The sequence below is a fragment of the Mauremys mutica genome, chromosome 3 (genome assembly GCF_020497125.1).
Source record: "Mauremys mutica isolate MM-2020 ecotype Southern chromosome 3, ASM2049712v1, whole genome shotgun sequence".
NCBI classification, from domain to species: Eukaryota; Metazoa; Chordata; order Testudines; family Geoemydidae; genus Mauremys; species Mauremys mutica.
In genome coordinates this window covers 133581535-133603108 of record NC_059074.1, presented here as the reverse complement: position 1 = coordinate 133603108, position 21574 = coordinate 133581535, and the positions used below count along the sequence as shown (strand labels likewise).

Sequence of the window (21574 nt, the reverse complement as noted above, 5' to 3'; positions counted from 1 at the left end):
CTTGTGTGTCCATGTGCTACTGTAGATTTTGAAACAGTTTATTGGGGTCTCAGAATGTCATCTAAAAAATTCCTTAAAAATTGGCCAAGGAAAGAACTTGTTTTAAGTGTTCTGGCAGGTCTTGAAAAAGGCAGCCATGCTTGTAATAATCACATGGAAAACCTGGGTGTCTTATTGATGGAATAGAAATGTAATCAACAAAACAATAGCAATAAAATCTAAAATCAAGATGCAAAAGAGGGGTGATAGTAAAAAGAGAAAATAGGGGATGGATACATAGAGTGAAGAATTCCCCTGACTGCCAAGAAGCCATATCTGTATAGATGCAAATACAGTGCAAAGCTGTCACACTTGAAAATCCAGTTAACTGTGGGAATGACAGTTTGAAGTGGAGTCATGAACAGGCTGTAAGGACATAAGAATTTTTAGAAGTTAGAACGCACTGTGCAGGGAAGGAGGACAACCATTTAGTCACACTTGTATGGCTTTGAAGACTAGTATAGTCATTAACACTTCATGGAAACCAGACTAATTCTGTTGTTGGTGCAAGTTACAAAGAACATGAATAGGCGAGATAATGATGTTCATAGGCTCAATTAGCTAAAGATGAATACATCTATAAAGAGTTTGAATGACATTCGTGCAGGGGAAGCGATCATACAATAGGGTTTAAATGGATTATTTTGTTTTTCTTTCCTTGTTTGTGAAAAGGAAACTGACATACCAGAGCACGATCCAGACCAGTCAGGGGCTATGTCACCTGTGCCTGGCAATCTTAAGTGCCATACAATGCCTTGCTTTCATAGCTCCCAGCTGGGCCGCTCACAAACAACCTTCCAGCATGCAAACCACACCCAAGTGTCTGTGTGTAACTGCAGCCTGCCAGCTACACCCTGATTCTCACCCTCCTTGGTTATGCTGCAGATATAACACATTCCCAGTTGCAGATCTTTCCCCAGAAATGTATGTCCTGTACTGTCCAGCCCTCTTCTCGACAGGACAAATATATTAAGTCCCTTATTCTCTAGAGGAAATATACCAGCTTGTTACCTTAAATAGTTATCCAGACTCTACAATTTAAACACACTGGATTAGATAGAGTACTACAAAGAAATTAAGTACATGTGATCATTTCTGTCTTTTATGCCTGAAGAGAAAAAAGTAAAACTCTTACTAGTATCTGCTTAAACTATCTTAGTTGCAAAGCAAACTTTTTCGCCACCTGCTCCAGCAGATTACTGACCAAGCTTTCAGGCCAGGATCACCCCCCCACTCCAATGGCTGGGTTTTTGTTGTTGTCTTAGGTGCAATACCAGAGACAGGGGAGAGAGAAGGGGTGTCTGCTCTTTTTTTTTAAATATAGTCCTGCTCCCCAGGCCCCTTTGGGAAGCATTTCCAGGTGGGAGCAAGGTGACAGGTAGTCTAGTAAAGAAAGGAAGCTTCATACTGTTTCTTTGCTAAGATAGGGGTGTTTGTCCCTGTCCCTTTCCTTGCTAAAGAATGGCCATTTAGCAGGTAATGGTCCATCAGCCTTGTTGCCAGGAATATATATCACATACACAACTATACCTCCACCCCGATATAACACCACCCAATATAACATGGTAAAGCAGTGCTCCGGGGGGGCAGGACTGCACACTCCGGTGGCTCAAAGCAAGTTCGATATAATGCAGTTTCACCTATAATGCTGTAAGATTTTTTTGGCTCCCGAGGACAGCGTTCTATCGGGGTAGAGGTGTACAGCATAGTTGTCCTTTGCAGGGCTTTCCACTTCTGGTTGCATTTCTCTCCAGACCAAACTACCAGCTGTCTGAAGAGTGATATGTTTGATTTGTGGGACTTTGGGCATCCTGCTGTCCTAAGCAGGATGTAAGGTACTTAATGGGAATGGCTCATTTCAACAAAAAATAGCCTTTTATAAAGAAGCAGGTAGATTTTGGAGATGCATTTGTAGGAGTGAGCTAATGCGATGGCAAGGCTAGTTGCTTTGAGCAATCCCTTTGTGAATTGTGCACAATGTAATACATAGTTCAAAGTATCCTTACATAGTGTTTCAGCCACAGATCTCAAGAACTTTACAAAAGTGGGTAGACTGAAGCACTGACAGGTTAAGAGACTTGCCCAAGATTACTCAGTAAGCCGCCAGTTACCACAGATGGAAATAGCAATAGGTCTGACGCCTAGTCATCTGCTTTAGCCAGTAGCCTTGCCATTCTGCTGTAGTTTTCACCTTAAATTCATGGGTATCCCTTTTCCCAGGACAGTTTGCTAATCTTGTTATTGCTCAAACCGTAGCTACCGCATGTAATTGTTTCTCTAAAATGGGGGGCAAAACCTCTCGAATAGGAAGACTGATGTAGCTTGCTCTCCATTTATCCTGACTTTTGACTTGCCCAATTATTGTAGGGTAAAAATATTCTACTGGATAAAATCCAGTATCCATATTGCAAATGCGTTGGTCAAAGCCAGTTGGTCTGTGCTCTTCCTTTAATTTGACTTGGATATAGGTTACTTTTCTTTGCATAGTATTTACTTGCTCTTGAAATGTGAATTTCAAACAAGTGTTCGTATGAATTGACTGGTATAATTATCAATTTAAATTCACACTTTAGGTTACACTGAGGAGGGAAAAAAAACCAAAACCAAAACAAAGAACCACTTTCCCAGGTAGCCGTGGCTTTAAAAATCTTGACATCCACTCTAACCTTCCCTGGTTTTGTTAGAGGACTTTGGTGGCCTCTGGGCTTGGCCATCCACACTTGAACTGTTAAACTGGTGCAAACATTGGTGTAGACATTTTTATCCATTTAAACCTGATTATGTTGTATTTGTTTCTATGAATTTACAGAATAAAATAAATTAATGTTAGCCAGGTTTACATGTATTTAAAAGTTGTCAGACAAAGTTGCATTGATTTTAAACTAACTATTTAAAATCATACCTTCAGTTAAACCAGTGCCAACCAGTGTGTGGATGGAGCTTGAGAACAAAAGAATAGTCATAGGAGGCAGATCAATGATTCGTCTAGCCCAGCATCCTGTCTTCCAACAGGGAATGAACAGAACAGGATAATTATCAAATGATCCATCCCCTGTTGTCCACTCCCAGCTTCTGAGTGTCAGAGGCTAGGGACACTCAGAGCATAGGATTGCATGCCTGACCATTTGGGTTAATAGCCATTGTTGGACCTATCCTCCACAAACTTGCCTAATTATTTTTTGAACCTCATTATAGTTTTGGCCTTCATGACATCTCCTGGCAATGAGTTCCACAGAGATGGCTCATGTGAGCTCTGATGCGGTCATTGAAGGGATGGGGATGACAAAACTTTAAGAAGGGCTTGTTTTTTCTAGACTATCCAATGCCTGATCAAGTTAACACCTACCTAAGACCACCAGGGTTTAAGGTAGTCTACTGCCCAGTAGTGCAGTGCCTGGTCAGTTACACCTAAGCAGTTTGTTAGTGCAGATGGATCCTTGACTTTACAAGGCAAGGAGCCCTCACGCTCCATTTTCTGTTTGGTGATCACATAACAGCATATGTGTAAGACCTGTGCCACTGGCTATCAGGAGGAAAGCAAAGGCTGCATTCCTGTGTAGAAGGCCTCTGTCATCTCCAATATCAAGCTTGCCCAACCGCATTATGATTGTAGTTAGGAAAAGGGTGGTCTCTGGGGAGAAAGAATCACATGCTCCCGGCTTCTCATCAATATGGTTTCTAAGTAAGAGGGCCAAATCCAGGACTAACTGATCAGACATGCTAAATATTCTGACACTAGTCTTCCAATGTGAGGGCTGGAAGAATGCTACTTCCCTCCCATTAATAATTTGGGGAAACGAGTCCTGGGCCCCTCTGTAAAAGGCCAGCCTTCTCCAACATAATGTATAAACTACTTAAGTACCTGGAAGACTCTTTTTGCGAGGCCTGAGTTGCACACTCCAGGAGGGGCTCTGTTGCGATGACTAGTGTCGAAAGGGCCCTATATAATACAGAGGCCTTAAATGACCAGTATAACAAGAATTAACCATATTTAAATTTCAAGGGACCCTATGATGAGGTGACTAAGTATATTCAGTCAGTGAAGGCATATGTTAGTCGGCTCTGGCCACCTGCATCATTGAGCTGGAGAAAGTTTTTTTCCCAAAGGCTTCACTACAGTAGGGTCTTGGGTTAGTTTCCATTTTTTTACATTTTCTTAGACCTGTCCAACTTACCTTTGGCCCTTTCAACCCAGTGAGCGAAAGGGCCTGTGGATTTGGTCATGGCAGCCAGGCTTGCAGACTGATAGCAAGGGTTTTTTTTTAAATGGGGCATAGTTCTCCCCGGGAGACTTGGGTCAGTGCTGACTGGAGAGCCTTCCTCTGCAAGAACAAACATCGTAATTGTTTCATAGAGACTGGTCTAGCGTTCTGTGTGTGCCCCGTAAGTCCAGGTTCTGTGCCAAGTAACATCACTTTTTTCTAAAGTTTCTGGCAGTTGCACCAAGTCAACCTAGCCTTCCAAAAAGAGCTGGACTTCTGCTGCCAGAACAGCAATCATAACTCCTCTCTCAAGGTGCAGAATTTGCCATGTCAGAAGAGAGGAGTGAGGTGGGCCCCAGAGAAGAACTGGCTTCTTACAGTCACCTCAACTACATACTAATTCCAGAACTACCAATCTATAAGTGAGTGATGTGCCCTCTTCCATCCAAGTAACATTCTCAAAAGCAGCTTGGTCCCATTGACTTTCTATGGGACATACGCAGTGATGAAGATCTTACCCACTGTACTTAGGAAGCAAATCCCATATTTCCTACTTCCTTCCCAGCTCTATGGGATTGGGGTTTTGGTTTTTGTTTATCTCAGATTTTAAAGGCAATTGTTTTCCTTTAAGAATTGTTTGGCACCTTTCATGAATAATAAGGTACTATTCTTTCAGTCTCCCCACCCCTGCCAAAACCCGCTACCGATAAGGAAACCTGGACCCACCTGCTACCTGAACTGTAGCCTCTGCTCCTGGAAGTGAGGGAGAATCGATGTTAGCTGTTGGGGATTAAGCCATATCACTAGTTCTCCACTCTACTTTGGCAGAGCTCCTGCCCTCTTGCAATCATTTGGCAGATGGGTGCTCCCCAGCAGCCCCATTCACAGTTTCTACTGTCTCTTTTACAGTGTCTCGTCTTCCTCGTTTCTGCCTCTGTTACCTGTTGCTCCTCTTGACTTGGTGTCCTTACAATTTTTGTCCTTTTCCTTGGCTTGTGGCTCGTGTATTTTCCAGACCCGTCAAATGGCCACATGCTGGAGCAGCACTGAGTTCACGTAACTTTGCCCACTCCAAGTGCGCTGTATCCACCACACAACCCTCCCTCTCCCCCCTACTCCCCCAGGGTGTGAAATGCTGGCTTAGATTTGTCAGCCGCAGCTAACTACAAACACATGCTTGAGTAGGGCTGAGTCTAAGCAGCAGAGGGCACTCATGTACATGCATGTGTGTAATGTAGTGACTTACATTGCAAAAATCCTATATTTAAAAGCCTCTTGTGTTGTGCTATGGTTAAGGTGACCAGATGTCCCGATTTTATAGGGACAGTCCCGATATTGGGGGCTTTGTGTTCTCTAGGTGCCAATTACCCCCCGTCCCATCCCGATTTTTCACCCTTGCTATCTGGTCACTCTAGCTATGGTGCAACACAATTTTACATCCTGACACAAATTTGTGCCAGTGCTGCACGTGTCCCACGGAATGGATTTGCAGAGGTGAGGGCAATACCATGGATCCCCTCTTACTGGAGTTAATGCGGAGTTTAACTCTGATGGGGTGTAGTTTTGGTTCTTCAGCCCCCTGCCTATTGGGTTCGTCTACATTTTCATGAATCAAAAAGCTGCTTTTCTGGCAAAACTAAACAAAACTCTTGTTACCAAATGATTGCAAGGGGGCAGGAGCTCTGCCAAAGTAGAGTTGAGAACTAGTGATATGGCTTAATCCCCAACAGCTGAGATTCTCCCTCACTTCCAGGAGCAGAGGCTACAGTTCAGGTAGCAGGCGGGCCCAGGTTTCCCTAGTGAGAGTGTTTTTTTGGCAGGGGTGGGGAGACTGAAAGGATAGTACCTTATTGTTCATGAAAGGTGTCGAACAGTCCTTAAAGGAAAACAATTGAACTCAGTAGCTCTTCTTTCCCTATGTGTACGTGTGAAACTGGTGAGGAGTGGAGGCGCTGGATGGTGCGTGTGCCAAAGTGGTGAAACGTGAAGGAGGGGGATGGTGTTGGATTAGTAATGGGATACAGTGGCTGGTTTAAATCCAAACTAAACTGCTAGTGAAAGTGTGGTCTTGGCTCTCGAGCCCTGTTCAGGGGCCAATGTGAAATGAGTTGGTAGCTGTGAACTTCCAAAAACTTCCGCTACAATGGCACCCAGTCTTGGCAGTGGGGAAGGAAGTGGAGGTGGGTTCTCTGCACGAGTCCTGAGGCATATTTGCTGGGGCATTAACCACAAGCACTAAACTAATTAGTAGAAAACAAAAGAGACAAGGAGGGGGGAGCTGTTTAAAAAGTGACATTTGCCTGTGTGAAAGTCAAGTTGTTTGCTGGAGCTCCAGCACTGTGTGGTTTACAGCTTTTGCTATATTTTATACTGTTCCACTGGGAAGACTGTACTTTTCATCTGGGGTGACTAAGTCTACAGAATTATTGTACAGCTCCACTAATTCTAATGCAGTGGCCAGTTTAAATCTAGAAGTGGAGGAAAGGGAATCATGAGCAACCATGTTCTCAATGAAAGCTGCTAACTCTCCTCTAACATGTTGAATTGACTACTCAGCTCCTGGCAGTAGCTCGTCATGGGTAGGTACAGCACTCCTTTCAGACTCAAATTTACCTTCACCACACACAGACCTGGGACACTCTCATTGTTTGTTCCTGTAAACTATTGCCATCAGCATTCTGAATGCCTGAAACAGAGGTGATATTATATACAAAGATTTCTAATAAAGAAAAGCAGCTCTATCGCCCTGCTCCGCCCTGCCCCACCCCACCCCAGCTGCCTTCTTTGTTCCTGTTTGGGTCTCTGCTAGGTAATACAAAAGCCAGTGTTTTGTATCTAGGTCCCTGCGGTGGAGAAAAGCAATATATTACATTTACATAACCAGTAGGGGTCAGCCGCTGATTCACATTTCATTTGCTTTTCTCTGTTTTTTGCAGTGTTATCAGCCTACCCACCCCCTGCACATCACAATTCAGTTGCCAGAACCAATGACCAGCTTTTATTTGTTTGCCAGGTATGTGAACTACTGGCCTTCAACCTTGGTAGATTTTTTTTTTAACTTGTGTCCCACCACAGCTGTGGATTCCCTCTAAAGAGCAGATTGACATGAACTCCCTGCCCCCAGGAGCTTACAGCTGCTGGCCCTGAGCCTGTAACTTATTCTGCATGGCTGCAGCCATGTGATGTTCTGCTGGCTTCAGGAACAGGAGGATGGGATAGTAACACAGGGAGGTTGCAGGTAAGGGTGAGGCCAATGTGATTATACTATGAATGGGGCCATTGTTTGATGGCTATCATTTCTATAAGTTAGGTGTTAACCCTCTAAGGCCTGCTTCTCCTCTGTTGCTCCAGTTTTATATTGATGAAACCTGTTGATTTCAGTGGGGCGTGAGGCCAGGATGAGGCCAACTCCCAATGTTCCAAAATCATCAGGCTCCAACAAATCATGAGGTTGGCTTAAAAATCATGAGACTTTTAAAAATGATAAAATGTCGGGTTCTTTTTATTGAGCGTGTAGGGGGCACTCAAGTCACAGCTCCTCGATTTTCTACACAAGGATAGTGGCCAGAATCTTGCTTTTAAATAAATAAAAAAAAAAAGCTGAGATTCTCCCTGAATCCCTTGTCCCCAGAAGCTGGGACTTTCTGTTAAACATCAAACACTATGAGATGCAATTAAAAATCACAATTACCCTACTGTAAAACTTCAGTAATACAGTGGAGAACAGTTTATAAGCAACCAGACAATTGCAACACTGTGTACATGATTTTTATAACCAGTGTGCTTTCAAAAACATCTAACAGTATTTTGCAGCTTGGTAGCACCTTTCATCCCACAGGAACACCAGTGAGTCTATAAAGATTTATTAATTAGGCTTCATAGCATCCCTGTAAAGTGGGGTACCCATTATACAGATAGGTAAGGGTGACACGGAGTTTAGGGGGAGATTTTCAAAGGCACATATAGGAGCTAGGCACCCAACTCCCAAAGCAACATAGTAAGTCAGTGGTTGAGCCTGGCACTGGATTGCAGAAATCCTCACACCCATTGACCTGCCCTCACCACTAGGCAACACTTCCTCAAAAATAATGCAGCCCTCCAAAGCTTATTTTTTATTCCAGCGGGTTCAGTGGTTAGGGTAGGGGATTCTGGGTTCTATTCCCAGCTCAGCCATTCTGATTGCAGAATTAGCGCTATACAATATAAACCCAGCCCTGGTTAAATGGCTTGAGAACTGGTTCGCTTACCGATCTTAAAAGTAGTTGTCAATGGAGAATCAACATCGAACGAGGTGTTTCTCATGGGGTTCCACTGGGATCAGTGCTAGGTCTGACGCTATTCAACATGTTCAACAATGATCTGGAAATAAATATAATATCACTGCTGATAAAATTGGTGGATGATACAAAGATTGGCCACATGGTATATCATATTGAGGACAGGGCCATTATACAGAGTGATCTGGACCACTTAGTCAGCTGGGCCTATTCAAACAACATGCACTTTAATATAGCCAAATGCAGTGTTACACACCTGGGAACAAAGAATGCAAGCCAGACCTACGTAATGGGGGACTGTATCCTGGAAAGAAGTGACTCTGAAAGGGAGTTAGGGGTCATAAAGGACAAACAACTCCGCATGAGCTCCTGCTGTGACAAGGAGGGCTAATGTGATCCTTGGCTGTATAAACAGGGAAGTAGTGAGGAGGAGGAGTGAGGTGATTTTACCTCTATATATGGCACCAGTGAGACCGATAATAGAATACTGAGTACAGTTCTTCTGTCTACATTTTGAAAAGGATCTTGAAATTGGAGAGGATGCAGAGAAGAGCCACAAAAATGATTTGAAGACTGGAGTAAATGTCTCATGGTGAGACACTTAATGAGCTCAAGCTGTTTAGTTTATCCAAAGAAAAAGATCAAGGTGACTTGATTACAGCATGTAAGTACCTTCACAGGTGACTAACCACTGGAAGTGGTGGATTCTCTTGATGCCTTTGAATTAAGATTGAAAGACAATATGCTTGTGTCAAGGACAAGTTTCTGGGCTGAAACCAGTGGTGCTCAACCTTTCCAGAGTACTGTACCTCTTTCAGGAGACTGATTTGTCTTACGTATCTCCCAGGTTTCACCTCACTTTAAAACTGTTTGCTTACACAATCAGATATAAAAATACAAAAGTGTCACAGCACCGTGTTACTGAACAAACACTCCCTTTCTCATTTTTACCGTATAATTGTAAAAAAAAAAAAAGTCAATTGGAATATAAATATTGTACTTACATGTCAGGGTATAGTATAAAGAGCAGTGTAAACAAGTCATTGTCTGTATGAAATTTTAGTTTGTACTGACTTTGCTTGTGCTTTTTATGTAGCCTGGCAAATATCCAGATGAGTTGCTGTACCCCTGGTTGAGAACCAGTGGCTTAGACAGCACAGGTGTAACTGAGTGAAAGTTAATTGTCTGTGATACACAGGAGGTCAGACTAGATGATCTAATGGTCCCTTCTGGCCTTCAACTCTGTGAATTGACTCACTGCATGAGCCTGGATAAACCACTGTGTGGCTCAGTTTCTCCATCTATAAATGAGTGTAATAATTCACCACACAGACTAAAATACATTAAGATCCTTGGAGGCAAGGGGCTCTGGAAGTGGAATTTATTATCATCTTATTTCCTTCCCCTTGCTCTGGGTCATAAAATGGTGTGCAGGAAAAACAACTGGCTTCTTTATAGTTAATTTCTCTCTTCGTTTTGGTTGCTTCCAAGATCTTATTGGTTACGAGACTCTGCAGAAGTGTCCCCTCTGCTGCATTGCCCCCAGAATTTTTTCAGCAGGACTGATAACATCTTTCATTACGCTGCATGGTGATAATCCTTTTGCAGATCAATATTTATCACCGTGGGCAGCAGATTTTCAATAAAATTGGTGACAGCGACTCCTGCTTGGACCTTATTAATCTGTGTTTGTTATGTCCATGGGTCTCTAATAGCTGAAGGTGTCTTTTGGGTTTCCCACTAAACCTTTATTAAAAAAGTGTTGGTGCCTTAGGCCTCTGCTGTCACACACCCCCCCCATTCCCTTTTTTTCACCATTCTTTTCAAATTCTCTCCGCCCAGACCTGCTGACATGGAATGTGGCCAAACTGAAAACATGCACCTTGTTATTTGCTTGTCTTTTGGCAGCCAGGGAAGCTGGCAATGCTCACCCAGGGTCAGCACGGCCCATGCACCAGAGGCGTATGGGTTAAAGCAGTGTTTCCCAAACGGTGGGTCCTGACCCGGGTCGCAGGGCCCTAGGCAAACATACAATTGGGGAGGGGTTGTTGGAGAGCGAGCCCACCCTGTACTTGCCCTGCAGCAGCAGCTTGGCTGGGCCTGGCTCCCCACTCTGGATGCTGTGACCTGGTGCCCAGGGTCACGGTGCCACTCAGATTTGGCCCAGCCACCCTCACTCCCAGTGCAGAGTGAGCTTGCAGAGGCAGGTTTCGGCGGCTCTCCTGGCCCCACTGCCACTAGGTGGCAATATGACACTCTGCTAGTTGGGAGTCTCTTTTTCCTGTAAAATTCTTGCTTTTTCTGTATTTATCTCACCCAAACTGATGATTCCACCCACCACCCCATCAAGAGAACAGAACAAAATCATTTAATAGAACATTACAGCTGTTGTGCTTCTCCCCCCCCGCTTCCCCCCAGTTCTCTGTCCCACGGCAGGGTGCAGAGGTTTAAAAACCTTTTCTTAATCACTCTCCTTCTAAAAACAGAGAAAATGCAGCCTCCTGGGAGCAATTAGCTGTGAGAAAAGCTTTTCTCAAACAATTGCCAGGAAATATTGTCTTGACCGATATTCCTGATGTAACACCGTCATTCTCAGCTCTGAGACATTTGACTGCAAAAAGCAGCAGGGTACAGCAATCTAATGTGCAGTCTGCAGTTCACCACCTCCCTTACCCTTTTATCTCCATTTACTTTGTTCTTTCCCCCCCAAATAGCTCGATGTCTGTCAGAAATTTCAGGCGACTGTGCGAGTGAATCAGGCAGGCTATGGTGGTGGCAAGCCAGTGCATGAATGTAAGGTTATGCCCACCGTCCAGATCTCTGGTTGAAATTGGAGGGGCTTCATTATGCAGGAAGTCAGACTAGATGATCATAATGGCCCCCTCCGCTGTTAACATCTAGCAATCCCAGAGCGCCTGAGCCTGGGGTTTGGGGCAGCCTGAACTCCACTGAGGACAGAGTGTGCACAGCTAATGGGAGGTGGGGCTTAAGCTCTGTACTGAGCCCCACTGCCATTGCCCAAGTTCAGTATAAGGGTCTGACCCTGCAAGCCTGCTCCACGTGAAGAACTACCAGTGTATTGGCTTAATGGAGCTCAGATCAAGCGTAGTGTCTGTTCTTATCAGTTTAATAACTGATAAGTTCTTTATTTATGGACTGGGCCGTGAGGTGGGGAGGCCAAGCTAGCCTAATATTGGTGCTAGAAGCCAGAATAAGCTGCGGCTGGGCACCACTGCTACGTACACACACAAAACAATATTTGTTTTCATTGTGAGATTGTGTGGCGGGGTGAGAAATTCATGGAGGTTTAAGAAATCAGCCTCGCTCTCTGGGACAGGGTGTGAACTGAAGCACCTTCTGGAAGACAGCAATGTAATCCCTTCATTCAACCCTGTCTGCAGCTGCTTTTTATAAACTTGGCATAAATATGTACTCAGTGAGGCCAGGCCTGTGTATCTGGAAAATATTTTCCACAATCCGAAAAAAACAGAAGATTGGAAAAAGAGCCCAGAAATTGTGCATAACATGGAATGGCCTCGCTTGTGGGTTTTTTCCATGACTTCCTCAGCTCATTTTTCTGCTGCCAATTTTAGAAGCCCATAAGTCATACTTGTTAAACCTTCTCAGTTAAAATGTAACTCTAAGAACAAAGTCATACGATACGTTGCAGCCAAATAATCGCTCTCTGGCCTGAGAAAACTACACTGGTTTGGCCAGCTTGCAAACCTGTGTGCGCTCGTCCTAGGACAGACAGACCCGGATGGTACATTAGAAATATGGGGCCCTTGCAGCTGAACAGTTCCCATTGACTTTGGTGGCCATTCCTCCCCCGCTTTGCCAGCATAATCAGGGCCTTGCTGTGCCGTGCTGGATGCAGTAATATTAGAAGTGCAAGAGTTCTAGCCTCACCTCTTGAAATATTTTACACAAGAGGTGGAGCTGGAGAGGGTGTGACAGCTGCTCGGAGCCCAGCGAGGTCCGGAAGCAGCTCTAATTAGACAGCAGCGTGAAACAGTGGAGGAGCAAGAGGAAAATGAGTTGCCAAGAGGGGAAGTGAATTTGCTGGAAGTTTTGAGTAATGGGCATCCTCCCTAAGCACATTTTAAACAGTGACTCAGTGTGCAATGCCAGAAGCAATGTTTTTGTCAGGTTTCCCTACCTGTTATAGGCTGATGCCACCTACCCCAGTGCCCAAATGGGTTTGTCTTGAGGCACCACCTCCTTGTCCTGCTTCCGTTCTGTAACCCCCGAGGGACTCCTGAGTGGCCGTGGAAGCTGATGGAGTTGCTCTAAATTTACACCTCAGTAACCGAGATCAGAATTTGGCTCTGTCTGTCATAACTGCCAATGGCCCTGTTCTAGACAGTTCTGTCCTGGTCTTGACATAGGCATTCCTGGTGCTGACTGCCCAAGCCAGTATCCCGAACTGTAGCAGCACTAGGGTCCCTGTGCTGAGAGGGCAGAAGGCTGGCAACTGGCTGGCTCTCCATTCTCTCTGCTTCAGCTGATCCCTCTGCTGGGTGCAGAGCAGAGACAGAGAGAGCAGCAATGAGTCACCAGTTGCCTCCTGCCTAGCACAGTAGCTGAACCCACCCCCGCTCCTTTCCCCACTACATTGGAGGAAGCTTATTTGGAGAACTGCCCCTAGAAATATTTCTGCTAAATATTGGCAGCTGCAGACTTGATGCGACTGCCACTTACCCTGGTGCAAGTCAGGAGTAACACCAGGGACCTCAGCAGAGTTACTCTAGCATGAAACTGATTTGAGGGAGAGAAGGAGAATCAGGCCCCAGAGAAGAGCCCCTTTGTTCTGCCACAACGAAACATCTTTTCAAACTCTGTATGGTCTTCCTGGATGGAGAAGGAAATAAACAAACCCTGTGAAAATCATCTAGGGTGTTGCAATGTTCTTTGGAACATCAGTTTCAAAACCCAGTTTACTGCATCTCACCTGGCTGCCAGCTCCTGTGCCCAGACATCCTGGGAGTGGGGGTGGCTGATGCAACTCTTGACTGGGTAGGGTCACTTGCCCAACATGTAGAGGCTGGCAGGCAGCCAAGGAAACTTGCTAAGACAGGGTTTTCTCACAGTAAGTTCACTATCCCTGTGTAAACATACGTACATATAGGTCAGTCATCTAGCACCCATACATTCCAATCAGATTAAATGAGGTGGCAGAATTACCTGGCAAAGAAAAAGACTTTGTTCTTGTCCCACATGAATGCGGATCTGACACATCGCTAGGCGTGCTTTGTTTGTGTAACAATATTGTAATTAATAATGATGTCTGTTCATTTAAGCCATCTGCTCTTCATATTAATGGAGGGGGAAAGGGAGGGGGATGGGATCTTGTTGCATTTCTGCCAGATTGTCGCCTTTAAGTTAATGTGCCAGACTTTTAAAAGGATCTCTTCATATGAACTGGAATATTAGGCTCAGCTGGACTCTGAAACTCTGGCTTCATTGAGGAGAGAGATTCTTTCATATTGATTGCTGTTTTGTATGCAGTACAGGCACTAACTTGTAGCAAATCTGGGCCAGAAGAGATATCGTTAGGGATTTATGGGGGTTTGGCTTGGCTCAGCAGTCAGTTTTTCCACTGTCATGCCGTGACAGTAGTGCATCACACGCACCCTCAGGAGACAGCCTTCTGCTTCCATAACAACAAAGGACTTTTCTCTCTCTCTTTTTCTGACTCATCTTAAGTTTAAAAAACCCCCAGTAAATATAATTAGTAACAGGCAGACACACTGTACGTAGCCTTCTCAGGCTGGTGGGGTAGATCTCATTCAGATACATGCTGGTTGTTGCTCAGTCACTCAGTGTCTACTGTGCTAAAGCTGCCCTCATGTTACACTCCTGGAGTTTTCAGAAATGTTTGAATGCAGCCCTGTGTGTGAGGTTGACAGTGTTGTCAGAGGAGCCATTTTCATTTGGAATGGAGATCAGGAATGGCTTGAGTCAGGATTGCCTTCAGGACAAGCAGTGAAGCCCTGAGCAGACTCACCACTCACAAGCCAGCCCAATCTTCCCCTCTGGCAATAGGATGGATGAGGAAGAACACTCAGCTCTGATCCCCTCTTCCGCAGCCTGAGGCGCTCCCAGCCAATGGGAGGTGTGGAGCTGGAGGCAGGGCAGCATCTGCGGGCAGGAGCTGCATGCGGAGCCCCTCTGGCTGCCCCTCTGCCTAGGAGATGGAGAGACATGCTGCTGCGGGGCACAGAGCCTGCCTGCTCCACTTGGCTGGCAAGTTCCCTTTTCAATTGGGTGTTCTGGTAAAAAACCAGACGTCTGGCAACCCTATGGTGTAGACATGGCTATGTTCTTTGCCAGCCAGAGATTCCACCACATTGTGGTCCTCAGCTCCTGTGTTAGGGCTGCTTCATGCAACAATGCAACCGGGCTATTGCATGGGCCACGATTCGGCCCTTTGGGTCCATGTTGTTTCCTTCAGGGGAGGAAATGGAAGTCAGTTGCAGCTTTAGAAGCAGAACAACTGCATTGCTCTGTTGACTGTTTTATTTAATTTTAACCTGCGACTAGGAACGGTGTATTTGTATCTTTGCAATTAATCTGTTCCTCCCAGCCGGGAAACAGAAGTGCTGCCGCTTTATGTATCTGACTCCTTAGTAGTCAGTTGGCTGTGAAACACTGGATCCACCCCACCACTGTATGGGCTGTGCAGAATATCCACAAGTAACCTGGCATTCGTACTGCAGGGCAAAGGGCTGGATCTTCAGTACCACAAAACACCTTGTCTCATTGAATTGGGGTTAGGTGTGCGGCAGTGGGAGGGAAGTATTAAGGCTTTGCCAACCAGCCATGGGGCTCACCCAGATGTTACACCAAGGAAAATGGGATGAAGTGGGTGTGGTGATGGCTCAGTACCCATAACGTGCGTTGCTCAGGGGGTCCTCGTACTGATGTACTATAGTGCAGAGCTCAGGAACAATACGGTTAGCAACTGAATAGCAATTCCCAAGACACCCTAAAAGATAAGGCTTAAAAAGTCTGATAGGTGTCATGAAAAGGTGAGTGAGCTGGACTAGCCCTTGGTCAGTGGTCAACCCCGAGGGCTGTGTAGGGGAGATGAGCCAGATCCAAGAGGTTGGGTCCAAACTGTCCTAGAAATTGGGAAAGTTGAGATCTGAGTTCAGATCTCATCTTTATCAGATCTCATCTAGGGTATTTATAATGTACCTGCCACCTTGGTGGCTAAAACCCTGTGGTCTCTAGCCCCTGCCTCTGAACATCCCTGATCTTTGGGAAAGTTCAGACTCAGATCAGTCCACCTCTAATCAGAGGCATTGGAACAATTTGTGTAGGGCAGGTGCTGAGAGCCGTTGAACCACACTGTAAACCCTGGATATGCTAGAAACCATTTCAAGTCGGGGAGTGCTGCCACACCCCAGCTCCCCTAGTTCCAGCAGCCTGTCTCTAATGCACAGGCCGCTAATCAAGGGGTGCATGTGTGTGAAGGACTAGCCTGGGAGAGGGTTCTGAAGATGTACAAGGACATGTAGGCCTTTGACAACCCTTGGCTAGGTGGTGGGGAGCAGGGGACAATTGGCTTGATTTTCCTGATGTGAGGCTCTGTTTCCACAAATGTGGGCAGTGCTGCTGGTGACAGAGGAAGCTCTCTGAAAACGTAAAAGGCTCCCTGTCTTTCTCACAGCAGTACAAATAACACTATTTAGTCTGAATTATGTGGTGGGTAGACAGATAGCCCCCTACCCCCTCCAGGATTATCCAGAGATTTCTCCACCAGTTGCTGTATCCCAATCTATTCCACCTGGCTGAGTTGTAATGTGGCTGGAGGCTGAGAAAAGTTACATAGGGTGTCAAGGTGTGGTAATGTGCATTGGTGTCAATGTCATACCAGGAAGCACATACATTTTACAGGAGGTGAGGGACTCCCACTATCATCCTTACTCTACCTGAGGACGTCATGTGCATTTTCTGATTCCATGGTCAATGGATTGACCAGCTGAACACCAGGCTTGGGTCTGAAATTCCTGACCATTAGTCTCATGTGAACTTTCTAGAACTTAGCTGTGTTTCTGGGCTGTGGCTTGCTGGCTCAGGGGATCAATAATGGACATGTGCTGAAACCTGCTCTAAGTTGCCACCATAGAGATTAGCAAATCAATTGCCCAACAGAGGTTGGTCTTTAAAACTAAAGTAGACCCAGCCACCTTGGTCATACTTTAAAATGTTCACTCAGCACAGACGTTTGCCTAATGAAGGGTGTGGCCTTTCCACAGGAGTCAGAGTGGAACGTTTTGCTTCTGACACCAGTCTGAGTCCAGCCCACAATGGCGGTGGCCTGTGTGCAATGAGTTGGTAAGCTAATTCCCAGGGGGGCGGGGACACTCTGTGTCCCCATTTGGCAGCCGGACAAAGAGGCCGAGGCTGAAGTAAGCCATGGAAATGGACCTTCCCTTTCACCTTCAGAGGCAATCTCTCCCAGGGAAGGGTTGAGGCACGTTGTCAAGGTGATGTGAGGAAGTTTGCACTGCTGTGGCCTATGCTGTACCCATTCTGTAGATAAACAGAGGATTTCAGGCTCCAGTACTATTAACCCAGCTCCTTTTCCATGCACTGACTTCATCTGAAAAATAACTGGGGGACTCTCCCCCAACTTTTTATACCTTGTTACATCTGGTCATTTTTCAGCACAGAAAGAGCTAAATATGGTCTCCGGTCATAGTCACCATCTGGGCCAGATTCTGATCTCACAGACACCAGTGTAAATATGGAGTGACTCACAGAAGTCATTGAAGCCCACGTAAAACTGAGGTGAGATTAGAATCAGGCCAGAGAGGGCTGTTCTGGAAATATAAACAATTTTATTTTCCATCAGGGTTCTGCAGGAAGCAGATTATCCCTCCTGCCATCAAGGTTTTGGCGATAGGTTTTGCTGATGCTCTAGCACTCTTTGAAACACTGGAAATCTTCCTGGGTGCCTGGAGTATCTGCTACTAGTTCTGCGCCCCTCACCTCCACAGTCACTCTGGCAAACCACTTGTGCTGATGTGTATCGCAAGATGCCATCATAGCAAACTTTTTTAGTGTTCAGATCTCACCTTCTAGAATATTAAAACGTACAAAGTATCTTTCAGACAGAAAAAAATGGGATTGGTAAGAGGAAACTGTGCTTCATTTAGACAACTTGTGTTACAGAACCGTGCTTGGCTGAGTTCTGTAATTTGCTCTCTGCAGGCCTACAGTGCATCAGAGCTTTCAGTTTTCAGCCCAGTGTGGCATCAATAACTTCACTCTTCCAGGAAGGTCAGAGTCACATTCACTCTGCTCCTCCTCCTCCCCCGCCATTCTCTCAGATATCACGCTATGAGTACAGGGCAATTTAACCGCAAGATGATTTGAGTGTAGAACCCACTCTTACCTGAGGACGGGGTCTTTACCCATTCTGTTCTTTTCAGCCACAATCACAGGATCCAAAGGCAGCTAGTGCCTCTACCCAAATTAGAGCTTTTTGTAACCTAGGGGACCAGTATTCTGAAGTACCCAAAAGATTCCAAGTGCCCCCAACACCCACGGAAGTCATTGGCAGTTATGGGTACTCAGGACTTCACAGGACTGAGCCTTGAGCTTGTTTCTTCTCTTTGCCCCACACTCTCCCTTACTGTTTGTGTGGATGGATGCTCCATACCCACACCATAAAACAATCCAAAAGGGACCCTCTGACTGTTTTTTTTTAAAGCTGATCTGCTGTGCTGAAGGAGGCTGATTAAAATGAATGAATGCATGAGAGAAAAGGCAGCAGCCCATAGGAATCTGGGTGCAAACATGGATGCAGCCCCACTTCTGTTCATTTCGGTGTTGTGTGGAGTTTGCAGGCTCAGGACTGGATTCCATTCACAACCTTTTTCTAAGAGGGTAAGGGGAATGAAATGGGATCTAATATGTTGTTTCCAGAGGCACCACTTTCAAGCACAGTGTTTCTGGCAAGGAATCAGGGGTAATACATGCAAATGTCCTTAAAGGCCCATCCATGTTGCAGTCACAACTGTGATCTCCTGCCCAGTTAGAGGCTCGGTGCATGGGTACAAGGAAGAGGGCTCAGTTTGTGTCCACTCAGCAGTTTTTCTGCCATCACAATTGTGTTGGCACATGCACACCTGCCATGCTGCCTAGCCATGGCCATGTATGAGTCAGTTAACTCTGGGAAAATCTAGGCAGCTCACTCATGGGGCGTTAGCAGTGGGTAGAGCACCCGGAGGACATGTACACAGAGCAGCAGCCTGTGGGGCAATGCACTCTGGGATGTTCTACCACACAGGCAGTTGGGAGGAAGGAGAACTGGCCAGACCAGTTACACATGCACAGTCAGGGTGTCCTCTCTACACAGCAAAACACTAGTGTGCCGAACCAGTTGCTGGAAGACAACAATGTACCAGTGTAGGCCTCTGGCGGGGGCGAAGCATTCTTAGCTGTCACAGCTACCAACAGTGTCTTAGCCATGTGCAGTGAAGACGTCAGTCACGTTTCAAGCCCTCCCTGCCAGTTACATTACAAACTAGGTTACAAATTGTGACATTGGCAGAGCTTAAGTTCACACACACTTAAGCTCTCTCTGATAACGTTGCTATAGTCTCCTCTTATAGCTGGTGTACAAATATTTACTGCACTAGAACATTATGTTTTAACAAACATGACTGTCACCTGATCGTGCTACAACGTGGTTCAGTGTTACCTGCGTGAAGTGGACTAAACTCCGTTCTCACCATATAAAGACTACATTCTAACTGCAGTTACTTCAGGGTAAAACCAGAGAGAGATCACTGATGCCACTGTGAATATGCTCTGGAGTAAATGAGATCAGAATCTGGCCTGAGGGATGTAATATGGTTATAACATGATTTGGTCCTAGTCACACATGCAGGACAAAACCATATTCTAATGCAGATGGGGAACTATTATGTTTTGGTGTCTCAACATAGTGGATTTGGATGTGTAACTAGACCCTAGGTAGTCTAGAGCATGGTTTTAACATAGTTTTCAAGGAGGGGCCTTTGTTTGCAATGGGTAGGGATAGGGGTGCTGGAACAATTTGTATGGGGGGTTTGCTGAGAGACATTGAACCAAACTGTAACCCTGGGTATGATAGAAACAACTTCAAGCCAGAGAGTGCAGCAGCACCCCCAGTTCCAGCACCTAAGGATAGGCAAATGACAGAAGGGAGTCATCTACATTACAAATACAACCATGGCTCAGAAGACTCTGTTACAATACTATTGTCTCAGTACTGTATTTGGCTTCAGAGCATAGCAGGGAATTGTTTCTTACCTGTATCTCTAAAGTGTACTGAAGCTGTTCTTGTCTATGTCTAGGCATCACAGGGTCCACTCACCCCACATGGTGGGACCCAGGCCCACTCTCTACCCTGGGTTTCAGCCCAGGGACTTTATAATAAGCTACCAAGTTCTGTACATTCCTACCTCTTGCTGCTGTTACCCTGGGTCTCTTCCTACTTATCTAGTTTCCCCTCCCTGTGGGTTTGTCAGGTCTCTCCTCCCAGGGACTGACTATAGACAACTTCCTTGAGCACCAAGGGGCCGCCCAGCAGATTCAGGGGGCCTGGGGCAAAGCGGGGGAGCTGTGGCACTTGTACTCACCCGGTGGTGGCCCAGGCCTTCGGCGGCATTTTGGGAGCAGGGGGCCTTTCAGTCACTCCGTGTCTTTAGCAGCACTGAAGGGCCCACCACCACCGAAATGCCGCCGAAGACCCGGAGTGACTGAAGGGCCCCCCTGCTGCTGAAATGCCACCAAAGACCCAGACCACCACTGGGCCAGGGCTTGTGGGGCCCCTATGGGGCCTGGAGCCTATTGCTCCTCTAGACGGCCCTGCCTGGCTCTGTACAAGCCCCTCCTGTTCCTGCTCAGCTGAGGCCATTTCCAATTAATGGCCTACTCCCTGTCTCCTTCTTCAGGTGTAGCCTGGGCAGTTAATTGGCCTGCCTAGTTACTTCAGCACCTCCAACACATCACACCAGGGTTCTGGTATGGATCAGGGAGATGTATAGAGCACTATGGGGTCCCAAATACATTTAAAGACTGCCTAGCATTTTAACTATGTTAGTGGACAGTGTCCTCTTACTCCATCATATTTAACTGGAGTGTTAGCAATCACTAGCCTTCTCCTCAAAACAACTGTGACTAGCATTTCGGTTAGGATGGTTTCAGCACTAACCCGGTGTTGGTGTCTTGTCAAATTAGTACTTCCATTTTCATTCAGGCAGTGTTTTGGATATTTACACATGCTGGGTTTTTTTTATGGTCCTCTGTTGGGATTCCTGAAATACTGATAACTACATTGAATTATTTCATCCACAGGGATTTTAACTTCATTTTTGGTCACAGAAATATGTTTCTTCTTTCCTGTGTCATGCTATTTCATTTTTTTCCTTTGTCTGGGGGCTTTTAAAACAAGCATTTGGGGTCTACTTTCCTGTTTTAGTCCACCTTACATTTTCTTTGAATTGATGTACAAAAACTGGAGCATGTTGTTGTTGTTTATACTGTAGTAGCACCTAGAGCTGTGCTTTTCACCATGTGGTCCACAGACCCCCTAAGGGTCCACAGATGATGTCTAAGATTTCCAAGGGGGTCCATGCCTCCATTTGAAATATTTTAGGGGTCTGCAAATGAAAAAAAGGTTGCAAACCACTGACTTAGAGACTCCGAATGAGTTAAAGCCTCTTTGTAGCAGGCACTGTATAAACAGTCCCTTCCCCAAAGTGTGCACAGTCTAAATAGACAAGACAGACAAAAGAAGTATTTTTACCCCCATGTTATAAATGGGGAACCGGCTTAAGTGATTTGGCCAACATCACACAGGAATTCTGTGACAGAGCTGGAAATGGACCCGGGAGCTTCTGCATCACAATCCAGTACTGTAACCAACACACTATCTTCCTCTCAGGAGCATGTCACAGGATGCCAGAGTTTAGGCTCCTACAGAAAGATGCAGAAATATTTCACTGACTCATGCTGTAAAGCAGACCAGGTGGGGCTCATTATCTCCAGTACTGG

The 21574-nt window shown here is 45.7% G+C and overlaps 1 pseudogene; it reads left to right on the top strand.

Moving 5' to 3' along the window:
- Positions 1–11595: 11595 nt before the first annotated feature.
- LOC123367712 lies at positions 11596–11675 on the top strand (annotated as a pseudogene).
- Positions 11676–21574: the final 9899 nt, after the last annotated feature.